The 17,395-nt window shown below is 41.7% G+C and overlaps 1 protein-coding gene across 1 annotated transcript in view; it reads right to left on the reverse strand.

Annotated features, from left to right (window-relative positions):
* Window positions 1-17,395, reverse strand: part of Ser (Serrate) — a 499,400-nt gene that overhangs the window by 323,635 nt on the left and 158,370 nt on the right. The gene's annotated exons all lie outside the window — the stretch shown is intronic.

Here is a 17,395-nt window from a genome sequence, read left to right on the forward strand (position 1 = left end):
CTGGAAATGGTTGAGAACTAGCGATCTATTGTATGGGTGGATATTGAGCAATGAAACTGTTACAAATCTGATCAGATCTTCAATTGTAGGATGGGGAAATAGTGAACGAGTTAGCGTGGTTGGTGGGTAGATAGTGCGAACGGGCCTATTAATTCAGGGTGGTTTGGGAGAGGTGCGGGACGGCCTCTAGAACGGCGAGAATAAACTGCATGGTTGCCACCGCAGGTGTGACACCGGGGGGTTTGAAGGGTTTTGGGGCACTTGTTGGTGAAGTGATGTTGGGTGCAATGCCCGCAGATGGGATGATTTGCTTTGCACTGTGCAGCTGAGTGTTGATTATAACGGAGACATTTTTCACATCTGAGAGACTGTGGAGGTGGAGCGCGGGACGGCTCGACTTTGTGATGATGACGATGGATTGTGACACCACTGGCGAGTAGTCTGTTCACGTCGGCAGATGTTGGTAGGATGATCCGCACCATGAATGTTGGCCCCGCCGCAATCCTGATGCGGAAGGCCCTCAGAGCTGGTATTCCCTCCGCGTTGAGCTAGGCGACAATCGTTACTTCTGCGAGTGAAGGATTCACACCACGGATGACACAGCTAATCTGATTATAACGGGGTGGTAGAAGTTGGAGTTGCATGGATGGTGGTGGAAGAGGTTGCGGAGAGACGTTTGATCCGAAGGGGGTTGCTCCGATTTTGGTGGCGAGTTGATTAGCTGCAGTGTCTCCGTTGGTTTTGATTATTGTTCCTTTTGATGTCTTCCGGATATCGGCGACGTCTTCTCGGCGCAGGTTGTAGTTGAGAAGCGTGGAGAAAATGGTTTGGGGTGACTGAAGTTCTGGGGAAGGATTGGAGAGGAGAAATACGTGTGTTCCAGAGGGGGTTGGCTGGGGAAAACGAAGGTTAGTGAGGGGTCGTCTAGTGCCCGAAATTGAGGAATATTCGAGCCGGAAGCTGCTGGTAGTAGTGGTGGGGGTAGTAGTGGTAGACGGCCGAGAGTGCTGTACTTCGGTATCCATGGGAGGAGATTTTTCGTCTGCTGTGGTCAAATGCGGTGCTGGCGCTGGTGCTGAATCCACCGCCAGGCGACGTGGTGCTCGTTCCTCTCTGTGTGCTGGTCGAGAGACACTCCTCATAGATGGTGCTCGTGAGGTGTAGAGATGATGATCTGCTGTTACAGGTAGAAAGCGGGCTTCATAATTCGGAGCTGTATGGCTGGACACCAGTGCTGTATGAAAAGCAACGGCGGCGGTGTCTGCGGCGAATTGTCCGAAGGTGGCAATGGAGGTAGTTGCGGTGCTTGTAGTAACAGTAGTACTGGCAAGAAAATATGGCGTGCATGGGTACATGGTTGTTGACGCAAGTCCCTAGAGTGATGTAAAGAATGCTGGAGAATGCGGATCGACGCTGTAATACAAGCTGACCCACCTGCAGTGCGATGAAGCATGTCCCGAGGTGAGACCTGATTTGCTTTCATCCACCTGGCTAGTCCACAATTTTCAAGAGGCTCCGTGGCTGCTTGAAGTGTTGCAAACAGTCGGACGGCGAAGGATGTGACATAGAACAGTGTCCTTCGTCACCCCATATGATTCCAATTGTCCACTACCCAGGAGCGTCGTTCTTGTGTAGCTGCTCAATCATGGACCTCCATTCCTCTTCACTCACGTAAATTTCTTCAACATTTGACGGTCTCTATATGTCACTAAACGCGGCTTACCTAGTTGTGCTTCACGTCCCCATCTTACATTGCCAACCGTCCACTTGGGTAACTTGAGAAAGACTGATACGTCCCTGAAAAGTTTAAGAAAATGAAATGGAATGGCATTTGACTTTTAGTGCTGGGAGTGTCCGAGGACATGTTCGGCTTGCCAGGTGCAGGTCTTCTGATTTGACTCCCGTAGGCGACCTGCGCGTCGTGATGAGGATGAAATGATGATGAAGACGACACATACACCCAGCCCCCGTGCCAGCGAAATTAACCAATGGTGGTTAAAATTCCCGAACCTGCCGGGAATCGAACCCGGGACACCTGTGACCAAAGGCCAGCACGCTAACCATTTAGCCATGGAGCCGGACTGAAAAGTTTATTATTGATTTTTAGAATAATGCTTCCACGGCCCTGAGTGGCAACCATTCGTAGTCACTGAGCTCCCTTGATCTTTCCATTTTGCTGGCATTTCCTATTTCCTATTGATGAACAACGCACAACAGTCTGCCAGCTTATACAATATACTGTATGAGTAAATGCGGTCATGGTGATATCCAGGTATTAGTTATTACAGAGGGATGTCCTGATACTATTGATCAGAGTTCGCGTAGCATTACTGAAATGATTAATACTAAAGATCTGGTGAAATTGTGAAAAATGATGTACTGACTATAGGCCTAAAATGTACAGCGATTAAAAATTAATCAAAGAAGTTGAACTGTAATTTGTGTTCTGATCAGGAGATATGACCTCCCATCCAATGACAATTCGCAGATGTCACGGAATGATCGTTAATACTCTCTGAAAAAAAAAAATGCTTCACCACCATTTTGTTAACACGGAACACACATATTTATAACGTGAAGTGGGATGGCTTGGCACACAGAATGGTTAATGACAGGCGTTTCTACATTCAGATCATACTTACAGGTATTCTTGCGCACACAAATAATGACGGTTACTCACATTAACATAGATAATACAAGTTGCCAGGTTTCACAAAAGCACGGCTACACAGTAGTGTGCTGAAGGAACCAGAAAGATGAAAAACCAGCAACAACCATCAAGAATGCCTTCATATTGAAATCATACCGGTAGTAATGTGGTTCGAATATCGGTATAATTTTCAGAAAAACTGAGCAGGAATTCGTTTAGAAATAGAAACATAGTTCAAATAAATAAATAAATAAATAAATAAATAAATAAATAAATAAATAAATAAATAAATAAATAAATAAACTTAATATTGTAATCTGATATAATTCGAGAAAACCAAGTATATGCAGGATTTTCAGCAAAAGTGCAAGAAGGATCAAACTGAAACGGCATATGGGACAATTTCACAGGCATCTTATTTTAAATACCTTGGAGAAATAATTCTTCGTTCGGGATTAGACAGTTTGGCCAATACAGAAAAAGCCTCAAAACTTCAGAGGGCATTTAGACTGACATAGGATCACTACAATAAACGAATAATGTCACGTAATGCTAAACTGAAACATTAAAAAAACAGTTATTCTACCGGAAGCTTTATATGCGTCAGAAGCCTTCACTTTATGTCATTCTAAAATTGCAGATATTGAAAAACAAGAACGTAGGAACTGCAGACCTCTATATTTACACAGATAGCAACTTCTGGCCCAGCGAGGAAAGCAACGGGAAACTACCTCACTCCTCATTTCCCTAGTACGCCCCTTCAGTGACACCTAGGCAATCTATGACAGCTAATGGTGGACCTGTTGAGGATCCAACCAGCCTTCCGGCTGAATACCCAACATACAACATACACAGTTTCATCAATACTGTACGGAGGAGACGTTTGAAATTTTTGGACACATTTTTAGGATGGATAATAATAGACTCACAAAAGGTTATTCAATGTAATAAATTCCAAAAACAGGAGAATAAACTGGCTGGAGGAAACAAGAGGAGACCTGAATGAACTGAACATCAGGGAAAACATCATGAAAAATCACCGAGTCTTCAGGACCTCAGTAAATAAACACACATTTGTGGTCAAAACTAGCAGCAGGACTGGTACAAAATGGTCAGAAGAACGAAAGAGAAGACACAGTGAATTCATGAAGAGTTTTTGGAAGAATAGGAAGGCGAAAGTCATCAAGCCAATGAACAAGTTTCAACGCGCTCTATGAATGTGCATAAAGAAACAACAAGTAATCGAATGTTTCACGTGTTAGGTGTAATCTTTCAAATGCCACTGTTACTCTTCCCGTTGAATGATCGATATGTATGCCTTCGGATTGACAGCAACTTCAATATCATATCGACCAAAGGAAGTATCAATGATAATAGCTGAGATTAATCATGAGGCCTTGTGGGACCCTTAGAATATCTATATATTTGATATGTCATTCACACACTATTTTCAACTAAACACATAAATAAATATGAATATTTTTATTGCTGGCCTCCGTGGCCCAGGCGGCAGCGCGCTGGCCTCTCACCGCTGGGTTCCGTGGTTCAAATCCCGGTCACTCCATGTGAGATTTGTGCTGGACAAAGCGGAGGCGGGACAGGTTTTCTCCGGTACTCCGGTTTTCCCTGTCATATTTAATTCCAGCAACATTCTCCAATACCATTTCGTGTCATCTGTCATTCATTAATCATTGCCCCAGAGAAGTGCGACAGGCTTCGGCAGCCGGCACAATTTCTATCCTCGCCGCTAGATGGGGCTTCATTCATTCCATTCCTGACCCGGTCGAATGACTGGAAAGAGGCTGTGGATTTTCATTTTTATTGCTGAATTTTGGAATAAATATGCGACTTGTTCGTAACATGGCGGATTTCTTAATTGGAAATTCTGGTAATTAAACGTAAGGAATTCCCAGATGTTTGATGGATATTCCGCATCTCAAATATTTATATACCAGGTGTTTGATTACCTAAATGTGTGGCATAACTGAGGCAATAAATTGCCAATTAGTTGGAACAATTGGGCCTAGCTCCTGCTCACTACCTGGCTCGGCCAATTAAGAGCTCATTCTTTACATTCCACCTGCCTCACATATCTCGCAATCTTCCCATCGCACATAAACTTAGGATCCTGGTACTAAATCGCCGACTGACAAACACCACAGATTTCATCCAGAACATATGAAGTCTTTTACTAAAACAGAGAAGAATCGGAAAAAAGAAAAATAAAAAGTGAGCTCGGCTGTTCGTTGCCTATTTGCCTCTCCATTGAACAAGCCGGACTTGAGTGGACACTTTGGGAGAAGTGGAGAATTATTTACACAGTAACGTAATCTCTTTTATCGTTGTTTCGCATACGCGAGCTAGAGATACCGTCTCAGCTTTATGGGACCTGAAATTGAAATTCCGTAGTTCTGGACGAAAAATATCCTTTTTCTTAAACAATTAAAATCAGAAATTCCATTGAAGTATTGTCCACTGTTCAGGTTGAGGTGGCTCTAACTGACGGACACACAGTATTAAGTCATTTTCAAATATTATGGTCCCACCATCAAAATCACTTATTCAATTGTAATCCAAATGTATGTACTTGAATAGTTGAAATACTTTACAAGATACAATGGTTAAAGACCTGAAATTAAATATCTCCTACTGTTACCAACATTATAAGTGAACGAATAACTAAGCCTTAAACTTTCAACAAACGGTATATTTAAGAGTTTTTGAAGTACGAGATTTAAGGCACACTCAGACAAGAATGCACATATTACAACCCAACGAAGCATTTTAAATGTAGTATTGCAAGCTCCCGTTCAATTATTCTTTATTCAAATAGTTATTTCATTCTTGCCCGGTAAGGGGCAGGCGGGCCACCAGCTAAACATGTAGCTCTTTGGCCGGTGAGTGAGTACATAAAAGTAGAATTTTGGAATACATACAGTACATAGAAGTATGTCTCGTACATACTGAAAACAAAACATAGTCAAATACAGATTGAAACAGAGAAAATGTAAAACATACACAAGTATATAACAAGGAAATAGTATGTGATTTCTTCCATGTCAGTCTATTTTTAATTGATTTCGGTTGGCACACAAAATATAAACACACAACACATCGTACTGAGAGAGAAATGTCTTCAGTTCATCTTGTCCCGTTCAATGTTTCCCCTAAAACACCATAATCAAGAAAAAAGTTTTTCGCTATTAAGTATTTCCTCCTGTTTGATGGACAGTACAACTATTATTGCTCATCAGATAAATCCACAACAACCTATCTATAATCTAATAATTCAAAGTTGATTGATGAAGCAGTTGTTGATAAAATGTACACTCATTTGCCACCAAAAAAACATGCGCACTGTGAACGAATCGCGTGAATACAACAAAGGCTCCCACACAGTAGTGTCATTAGCTGACATGTTTTCCATTTGCGTTTAATACTGATGGGTTGTGCTGAAGTGCCACTTGGGGGTGCACATGTCCCTCACTCATTTATAGATGCCAGCATGCCCCGACGGCACATTCGGCAAGCCTTTGACCAGTTAGATGAGTTTGAGAGAGGCCGCATCGTCAGACTAAAGTAGGAAAGTTTGATGTTTGATGTTTGATGTTTCGGTGCAATGCTCGCCACTAGAACCGTTCTGATTACACTTACAAACCCACCCTAAGAGTGACATTTCCACACCATTCATATCAGCGAATATCTCCATAAAGAATGGCAGTAGCTACTAACATGGTTCGTACCTCAGTCACATTTACATTGTCAATGCCAAGGACGATACTTAAGACAGGGGATGAATTAAGCTAACAAATACAAAAAGACATGAACTCGATGTCCGGCCAGCAGAAATGGGTCTTGGACTACCTTATTCTTAAGAAAATGGAAGTTGTTGGAAATGGCCAAGAAGAATTATAACAATTTTGATATCTTTAATAATGGTTTCCAGGAGAATTGTGTTATTAAAAACAAACCCCATGGCACTGCAACCCTTGAAGGGCCTTGGCCTACCAGGCGATCGCTGCTCAGCCCGAAGGCCTGCAGATTACGAGGTGTCGTGTGATCAGCACGACGAAATCCTCTCGGCCGTTATTCTTGGCTTTCTAGACCGGGGCCGCTATCTCACCGTCAGATAGCTCCTCAATTCTAATCACGTAGGCTGAGTGGACCTCGAACCAGCCCTCAGGTCCAGGTAAAAATCCCTGACCTGCCCGGGAATCGAACCTGGGGCCTCCGGGTGAGAGGCAGGCACGCTACCCCTACACCACGGGGCCGGCTCATTGTGTTGTTAAAAGACTTAATAAAGGCCTTAGTATGAATCCGTGACATACAGTGAACTTATTTTGGTGCTACCTTAAGTACTGCCCCTCATATTACAACCAGTTTTGTGTCTAATTCCCTCACAATTCTGTTTTCAGTAGGCCTACATCTTATTTTACACCCAACTTTCGCAATAAAACACCCAACATTCGCAACAAAATCACACCTGAAGAGAAATGTGAGATTTCCTATAAACATTTCAAATCACTCCGAAAAGCCGTGTCGAATTGGCCGTGCGGTTAGAAACGCGCAGTTGTGAGCTTGCATCCGGGAGATAGTGGGTTCGAACCACAATATCAGCAGCCCTGAAGATGGTTTTTCGTGGTTTCCTATTTTCACACCAGGCAAATGCTGGGACTGTACCTTAATTAAGGCCACGGCCGCTTCCTTCCTATTCCTAGGCCTTTCCTGTCCCATCGTCGCCATAAGACCTATCTGTGTCGGTGCGACGTAAAGCAACTAGCAAAAAAAAAAAGCCGTGAAAAATATTTTATATAGATCTACATTCACCTTCACGCTCGAAGGGAAGGGGTAATTTAATTACAGTAATTTTCCAACAAAATTACATTTATCATCATACTAGCAATTGTACCCGTGCTTCGCTACGGAATTATACATTGCATACGGAATTCTAGGCAAGATACGTTGTAAGTAAAATTTTATTAGATTGCATTGCTCTTAGCGTTATCTGAGAAACACAAAGAGAAGCGTCGCTTCTCAGTTAACTCCCGGGTTGGGGAGTTTTCATTATAAATATAGGCCCCATTTTCTTCTGCCAGTCACAATCGAATCGGGGTGCTTTCAATATAATGGCAGACTTCCTTGTGTACTGCCAGTTACTTTGGAGAGTTTTCATTACAAAAGCAACCCCCCTTCCTCCTTCCAGTCACATTTGATTTTGGGGAGTTATCATTATAATGGCAGGTCTCCTTGTCAACTGCCAGTCTCACTCGAGTTTGGAAGTTCTCATCATAATGGCAGGGCCCCTTGCCTGCAGCCAGTCAAAATAGGATTGCGTTGTTGTTGTTATTATAAAGGCAAAAACCCCTCGCCAAATGCCATTCAAATGATGTTGTACAAGGTTGTTGTTGAGGTTGCAATCGAGTTGGGGAGTTTTCATTATACTGGCAGACCCCCTTGCCTACAGCCATTTACAATCGATTTCGGCAGTGTTCATTACAAAGGCAAACCCGTTTTCCTGCTTCCATTCACATTCGAGTTGTAGAGTTTTCATAACAATGGCAGGCCCCCATTCCCTACTGCCAGTCACAGTAGAGTTGGGTAGTTATCATTAGAATACCAGGCACCCTTGCTTACAGCAAGTCACAATTGAATTCCACTGCCTTTCAAATTATATCGACCAAGGTTGTTGAATTTAGGTTGTTTTATAAAATTTCCTTTTAAACTATATTTTTTCGTTTATCCCTGTGGCTGCAGAATCACAAGGCTGTCTGCACAGCTTACGCATGAACTGGCTACGTATAACTAGCCATGGGGAAAACAGTAATTCCTAAAATCCACATCAGCAACTTTAAAACAGTGCCACTGAGCTTTGTTTATTGCCATTGCGAAGCATAGCTTAACGGGAAATTGTAGTCGTTTGAATAGGAAGTGGTAGTCGGAGGGAATCAAAGGAATGCGGGGGTTGAAAACACTTTCTCCCGGACCGTTCCCATCACGTTACTATGAAAGACTCCACTTGCAGGAGATGTCAGATTCCGTAGAAGCTTTATAGATGCTCTAACTTTAAGACTGAGATTGTGAGGAGGAAAAGTTGATTTAAAGAGTGGAGGAACTCCACAGGGTAGTGGACCACGTCCTCTATGTCCACCACGCATTCTATAGACTTATATCTCACCGTCCAATAAGAAATCAACCGGGCGAGTTGGCCGTGCGGTTAGGGGCGCGCGGCTGTGAGCTTGCACCCGGGAGATAGTGGGTTCGAACACCACTGTCGGCATCTCTGAAGATGTTTTTCCGTGGTTTCCCATTTTCACACCAGGCAAATGCTGGGGCTGAACCTTAATTAAGGCCACGGCCGGTTCCTTCCCATTCCTAGACCTTTCCTATCCCATCGTCGTCATAAGACCCATCTGTGTCGGTGCGACGTAAAGCGAATAGTAAAAAAAGTTTTTTTTAATAAGAAATCACTGATGGTTGCTGCGGTGTCTTTCTTAGGCGTGAGAATAGCTCCCTCCTTAAATTCGACCAGCGAGTCAATGCCGTACATTAAGTAAGATAGGGAATTATTTAAAAATCATGACAAGTCTCCCTGTGTGGGTACAACGCGGTGAGATACCATTACGACGCCTATAGTAATAATTTCCATGCCTAACGAATCCTCTTATGGAAAACTAAAGGAAAATACTCAGCTACGAGAAACACGAACTACAGTATAGAGGAGATGTGTGTAAACAGAAAGGAACACCTGGTAGAACAACTATAGCGTCGTGACCAAAATGAGTCTGGAAAGGTAGATAATATTAAGAACGAAAGAAAAGAAGATAACATAGGGAGATGTGTATGACGAATAACGGTTGCTTCAGTGAGTTGTGTGAAGTAGTATGAGTGTATGCTAGAACGCAGAAGCACGTCTGATAGTACTGGAGTAAACAAGACTGCTGCACGCAGAAGCTAGTCTGTGCTTTTCCAGGTACAGAAACTAGATGTGGAAAATATAAGAAAAATAGCGTCGACTATGAGTAACAGCAGCTTTTGATAGGCCTGGCGTAACAACCATAGCATTGTGACCGATCAAGTGCCTGCGCGTAACTATCAGCTTGCATTCGGGAGATAGTGCGTACGAACCCCACTGTCGGCAGCCCTGAAGAATGTTTTCAGTGGTTTCCCATTTTCATACCAGGCAAATACTGGGGCTGTACCTTAATTAAGGTCACAGCCGCTCCCTTCCCACTCCTAGCACTTTCCCACCCATAATTCTATCCGTCCTGTTCCACGAGTTTTGGGCTAACGAATATATTTCATTTAAACAAAGACTCAGAAAACTCTAGACTTGTGATAAAGCTACTGGAAAGTTTTTTTAATAGGAGTGATTCTAATAATGTAGATCCATGGGTTCTTTGATTAACAACTCCACTTATTCAGCATTAAAATATTCATTGATCAAACACAACGTGATTAATATTGTATTATCATTTCAACAGTTAATTTAACATACGATATATCGTAACATCTCTATTAAATACCGAAGAGTTTTAAATAAATGTGGATCTCCCTTGAAGCAAAATTACAATAAGCAAGGTACAGGTATGTAGAAATCAGCCATCTCAATAGAGTGATTTGTGTAGGGATTAAAATAATCGCTCTCGTCAGCTACAGTTTGCCCTATGTACGTTTCTCAAACGGCGTGTACAATAGAGTTTCTCCGACTCTATAATCACGTTATTGGTTTTACGTCCCACTAACTACATTTTTATGGTTTTCGGAGATGCAGAGTTGCCGGAAGTTTGACTCACAGGAGTTATTTTCCGTGCCAGAAAATCTATCGACGGGAGACTCACGCATTTGAGCACCTACAAATACCACTGGATTGAGCCAGGCTCGAACCTGCCAAGTTGGGCTCAGAAGGCCAGCGCTCCACCGTCCGAGCTATTCAGCCCGGCTGCCTCCGATTCAAACAAGCTAGCAAATCTTGTTGACCCGACAGTATGACCACTAAGGGTAGACTGCCAGCAGTGCATGTCACGCTTTAAAATGACACCCAGCGCACATTTTAGCCACCTGACAAGAGAAAATCATAGAGATAACCCCATATCGTGGAAGTGGAACTGACCGAACCTAAACACATCTGCTAAATCCACAAAGGTATGGTTACATTGAATTATTGTAAGTTGACAATCGAGCTGTATTGGTATGAAGTTGTCAGTACCACGTTTTTCTATCAAAAGTTTAATAAATATAATGCTGAGGTGAGTTAACACCTGTTAAGTAGACTGGATAATGTAATAAACTTGAAGAAAATTAGGTGGCCTTATAATTAACCTATCGGAACTTGGGGCCAATAAGAAAATGCACAAAAAAATTCCTGTTGACGCATACATCCCATTAGCATGCACGCCGGGTTCTTCGTCCAGTTCTTCTCATGTCATATCCGGCTGCATGCCCGTGAGGGCGGCTCACAGACTGGACTACTCGATGAGATTGCACTCGCTCTCAGTGATTGCAGCAGGTTTAAACCCCACCTAGAGCGTGTAATGTGTCAGACCTTATCCATACCATTTCAATGTCAAGAATTCCAAGTCTAAGACCCTTACTGATATAATGCGCACATTGCATCTTCTTTGAAACCGTACATCCTCCATGTCAACGTAGTTCATGTTTTGCCAACAGAGTGCACTTCGAATACATTACGTGTCTTGACGGGTTAGTTGCCATGGAAACAACGGTATGTGCTGTACTCCTGTGATATGTGACTTTCTGGCGGTGTGGATCATTCATTCTACGCAACACAAAATTGCGTATTTTAATATCAGATGCGTAAAGAAATTGTTGCACCCTGATAGTATTTTGTAGTATTGAGGTTATTTGTTTGTATCAGATTAACAATACTCTTGAAAAACAATGGATAATGACATGGATCGCACATACACTGAGGATGAATTAGTGACTTTGCTAGCAAACTGGGATGAAAGTGAAGATGACGTAAATCATTCAGACATTGAAGGTAATGATTATTTAGGACTAAGGACAGAATCAGGTAATGAAGAAGTGTTCGAATAAGTAACCCACCAGTGATAATTGCAAGAACACAGAACTAGGACAGTTTACCACGCTCGTCTAGCAGTTTATATTCAGGAGTATGGAAGAGAGTCTAGTACATCAGAATGTTCTACCACTTAACTGATCTTTCGGTAGTCAGTACCTGGCTCCTGTACAAAAGAGTGTATAAGGAGAAGAATTTTTCTGAAGTCCTGAGTCTGGCTGAATTCAAAGCTGAAATTGCGTTCTGCCTCTGCAACTACGAGCAATCGAGTGGAAGGAAGAGGGGTCGTCCTTCCGTGGTTGAGGTGGAAATTGAAGACAAGAAGAGGGTCCAGCAGCCTATGTTCCTCCATCTGATGTCAGAAATGATAATGTTGCCCACTGACCATCATATGAAGACACCAGGCAGAGGTGTAAAATACCGAACTGCACAAGAGCTTCTCGTTCATCAAGTGCTCCGAATAGCTTGTTCACCTCAGCCTCAACAAAAACAACTGTTTCCAGAAATTTCACTGTTAGAAGAGCTGTTTTTAAGCCAGAGTGACTTCAAAAGTAAATTGGTAATTAAATATTTCTTGACTACACATATTGTAATAATATTTTTACAGTGTTTAGCAACCGTCTTTCAGTCTAAAATATTGCTAAGAGTGATATAAAACCTGAGCATTGTTAGGTTATTTCTCAAGAAATCCAACTACACTGTGGTAGTGGGTTACATTATTGGGAAGAGTACACCCATTCCCCGACAACACTTGCTCAGAAAACTGTAGGCCAAAGGAGAAACAAATGGATTTCTGCACTCAATACGCACTCTGGAACATTCAGATGCTCACTGAGTAGGCCTATGTCAAAATTGATATATAGTGTGAAATACGAGTAGTGTATGCATCGAGACTCTTCAGTAGAAACATCAGAGTATGTATTTAATTATCAGAGGATTTATTCATAATATCAACAGTGTTTGTCTGACTGGAGTTGCAGTATCACAGACTTTCCCACAACTGCAGGTCGCTTCATATACAGTAATATCTAAAATCATTAATTTTGATTATATTTGCTGGACCTCTCCTGCGAACAATGTGACCTTGCCGCGGTTAGAGAATCACAAAAGGAAAATGGATAGACTAAAGTTAGATGTAATTGGTATAAGTGAAGTACGTTGGCAGGAAGAGCAGGATTTTTGGTGAGGCAACTACAGAATTATCAACACAAAATCAAACAGCGGAAATGCAGGAGCTGGTTTAATAATGTATAAGATAATAGGGCAGCGAATAAGCTACTACGATCAGCATAGTGAAAGGATTATCGTTGTCAAGATAGAGACCAAGCCAATGCCCACCACAATTGTACTATTGGTCTATATGCCTAGTAGTCCAGCAGATGAGAAGAAATCGAAAGAATATATGAATAGAGAGAAGATGTAATACAATATGTAAAAGGTAACGAGAATTTAATTGTGACAGGAGACTGGAATGCAGTGGTAGGCAAGGGAAGAGAAAATAATGCAGTAGGAGAATTCGGGTTGGGACAAAGTAATGAAGGAGAAAATCAGCTGGTTGAATTCTGCACCATCCATAATTAGTCCTCGCTAATTCTTTGTTCAAACACCACAAACGACGGCCGTTATACGTGGACGAGAACTTGAGACACTAGAAAGTATCAAACAGACTTCATTATGTATAGGCAGAGATTCAGAATCCAGGTGTTGAATTGTAAGACTTTCCCAGGAGCAGACGTGGACTCTGGCCATACATTGTTGGTCATGAAATGTCATCTGAAGTTGAAGGAACTGAAAAAAAAGGGAGGAATGCAAGGAGGTGGGATCCCGGCAAGTTGAAAGAAACGAGTGTGAGGGACTGTTTCAAGGAACATGTTAGAGGAAGAATGGGCAATCGTGAAGAATGAGGTCAGTAGGGCTGCTGAAGAAAAGAAATATCAACTAAGAAACAATGGATAACTCAGGTGATACTGGACCCGATTGACGATCGACGAAAGTACAAGAATGGAAAAAGTGAGGGGGAGAGAAAGTAATACGAGTGATTAAAGAATGAAGTAGACAGAAAGTGCAGGACAGCTAAGGGAGCATGGCTGAAAGAGAAGTACAAGGTTGTTTGGTTGTAGGAAAGGTAGATCCTGCATGCAGAAAATCAAGGAAACCTTTGGAGAAAGGAACACTAAGTGTATGAATATTAAGAGCTCAGATTGAAAACCACTTCTAGGGAAAGAAGACAAGGGAGAAAGATGGCAGAAACATATCCAACAGATGTATGAAGGTAAAGAAGTAGATAATATGGTTCTGGAACAAGAAGCGGCTATTGATGCTGATGAAATGGGAGACCCAATTTTGAAATCAGAATTCGACAGAGCTTCGAGAGACCTAAATAGGAACAAGGCACCTGGAATTGATGACATACCCTCAGAATTACTGACCGCCTTAGGAGAAACCAGCATGGCGAGGTTATTCCATTTAGTGTGTAGGATGTACGATAGTGCCAGCCGAATTTGTGCAGAATGCTGTTGTACCCGTTCCCAAGAAAGCAGGTGTTGAGAAGTGTGAAACTACCACACCATTAGTTTCGTATCTCACGCTTGCAAAATATTATTACGTATTATTTACGGAAGAATGGAAAGACAAGTTGAAATTGAGCCGGGAGAAGATCAATTTGGCTTCAGAAGAAATGTACGAACAAGTGGAGCAATCCTGATTTTACGTCTGATATTAGAAGACCGAATTAACAAGGACAAGCCCACGTACATAGCTTCGTAGGTCTAGAAAAGTCATTTCATAACGTTGAATGGACCCAGCTATTTGAGATTCTGAAGGTGATCGGGATCAGATACCGAGAAAGAAGAATCATTTATAATCTGTACAAAAATCAGTCTGCAGTGATAAGAATCAAGAGCTTTAAAAAAGTGACAACAATCCAGGAAGGAGTAAGGCAAAATTGCAGTTTGTCCTCTTTCTTTTCAATGTTTATATCGAACAGGCGGTAAAGGAAATCAAACAGTAATTTGAAACGGGAATCACAATCCAAGGAGAGGAAATCAAAACCCTGAGATCTGCCGATGATATTGTTATTTTATCTGAGTCTGGAAAGACCCGGAGAAATTGCTGAATGGTATGGACATATTCTCGAGGAAGGAGAACAGGATGAAAATAAATAAGTCGAAAACAGAAGTAATGGAGTGCAGTCGTACGAAGTCAGGTGATGCAGGAACTATTCGATTAGGAAATGAAGTCTTAAAGAAAGTAGATGAATATTGTTACTTGGGTAGTAAAATAACTAACGGTGGCAGACGTAAGGAACGCAGACGACCACAAGCAAGGAAGGCCTTTCTTAAGAAGACCTTTCTTAAGAAACGAAGTCTGTACACTTCGAAAATTGATATAGTAATTACAAAGATATTTTTTAAGACTTTCGTCTGGAGCATGGCGTTGTATGGAAGTTAAACACAGACGATAACTAGCTCATAAAGAAAGAGAATAGAAGCTTTTGAAGTGTGGTGTTACAGGAGGATGCTGAAGGTAAGATAGGTAGATCGAATCACAAATGAAGAGATACTGAATCAAATTGGTGAGAGGAGATTGATTTGGCTAAATTTTAGGAGAAGAAGAGACATAATGACAGGACACATCTTGAGACTCCAAGGACTTGTTCATTTCGTCTTTTAGGGAAGTGCAGGCGGTAAGAACGGTAGGGTTGGACCAAGGTATGAATATGATCAGCACATTAGAACTGATGTAGGATGTAGTAGTTACGTAGAAATGAAAAGATTAGCATCAAACCAGTCTGGACTAATGACTCAAACAACAACAATCTGCTGGAAAATTTGTACTTAAGGTAGCATATGCGGGTATAGACGCAGCAAGAATTAGAAAAAAACGGATACAGTGAGCGTATTTTGATGATGATAAATTAAGATGCAGAAATAAACGTGGAAAAGTTGTGCAATGAGGAAACAGACTCAGAAAATTTGAGTATATTTAACATTAGCAATGAAGAAATAATACATTCCAAATCATAGGAAAGGAAAGAAAAAAGTAGGGAAAATCGAGATTACGTTGGAGACGACGAAACGCTACGTGTATTAATGTAACCTACTGTATACCTGTTGCAAATGTGTACTACATAAAATGTGATTAATTTAAATGTCTTCTTGGCTTAGTTAAATTATTGCTTCCTCATACCAAGTGCAATATTATGCTTTCTCGCAGAATTCAGGATCATTCGCGAGAAAATTTGTAAGAAAGAAGGTTTTAACTCAGTTCAGCTTTTACAATGACTTTCAGAGACTCTCTGATGCCCATTCTCACCCAGCTGCGTCAATTGCAAATCACCCTGTTTCAGAGGATCCCAATGCTTGATGATCTGATGCTGTCATTCAGAATACGTAAAACCAAGCAAACACGTTTTTAACTTTAAGTGATCGTAACCACGAGCAGAGAAAGTAACTTGGACTTAAAATAGAATGTACCGGACGGCAGGCTTCTTTATGACTGCAGCATGGCGGTACGAGGGAAAAATCGTTACATCCCTTACCAGGAATTTATCATCCAGAGAGATAAATATATCATATGAATATAGATGGATTACAACAGTTTTACCAACAAAAGTGATTTCCATTTTTAAGAAGGATCACTGTTCTACTTGTGAAATAAGACTATCACCATACAGGAGGGTTTTGTTGTACAAAGGTGCTTCAAGAAATAAGGGAACAAGAGTTTACCCAGAGAAATTTGATTTTACAGGCAGATACAAGGATGCACAGTACTAGGGCACTGATAAGCATTACTATTCACCATAATAACTATTATTGTCCGAGCACTTGTTCCAACGGTACATCGTGGCACAAATCTGCGTCCACCACTTGCTCCAATGTCGGCAGCCCTGAAGATGGTTTTCCGTGGTTTCCCATTTCCACAACAAGAAAATGCTGGGGCTGTACCTTAATTAATGCCACAGCCGCTTCCTATCGTAGATAGACCCATTCCAGTCCGCAAAACTCGGTAACAACAACAACAACAACAATAATAATAATAATAATAACCGGCTCCTTGGCTGAATGGTCAGCAAAGTGGCCTTTGTTTCAGAGGGCCCAGGGTTCGATTCCCGGTCGGATTGGGACTGGACCGCAGTGTTACATTTATGCGAAAACGAAACACGCACTTGCTAACTGTATGCGTACAGAGTGTTGTGCTGTCTTAATAAGGTAAGCTCAGCTCATCAAGCAACACGATCAATTCACATCAGAGTGTATCTATAATTTGTTTGGAATTACCCAGGACGAATAAAAATGCCAAGCAAACTGTTCTAAAGAGGCGGCCTGTTTCATCCCCCTCCCTAGCCTTCCTTCCCTCAGCTCCGCATCTGGAGCCGATGATTCACAATGCACAGTAATTAACCTACTCTACAGTATCAATGGATTTAATGTAGCAGAACTGTAGAATACATATATCACACAGTACACATGTGTTACACTTGTGTGGCGGAGCAGAACAAGGGGAACAAAGTGTGGGCTTTTAGAAAGAAACAAATGAAAAGCAAGTAAGCTCATCGTTTGAATTGCCCTTGTTCACTTTAATCCCTCTCAGATTAGGTCACCCACGAGAGCAGTGTGGTACTAGATAAAATAATTTTTGTAAACTGATATACAGTTTGTCAATAGCATTAAATATTGTCAAAATCTGAATCTTTACGTGCATTT

Source organism: Anabrus simplex, chromosome 2 (assembly GCF_040414725.1).
Source record: "Anabrus simplex isolate iqAnaSimp1 chromosome 2, ASM4041472v1, whole genome shotgun sequence".
In the NCBI taxonomy this organism is placed as follows: Eukaryota; Metazoa; Arthropoda; class Insecta; order Orthoptera; family Tettigoniidae; genus Anabrus; species Anabrus simplex.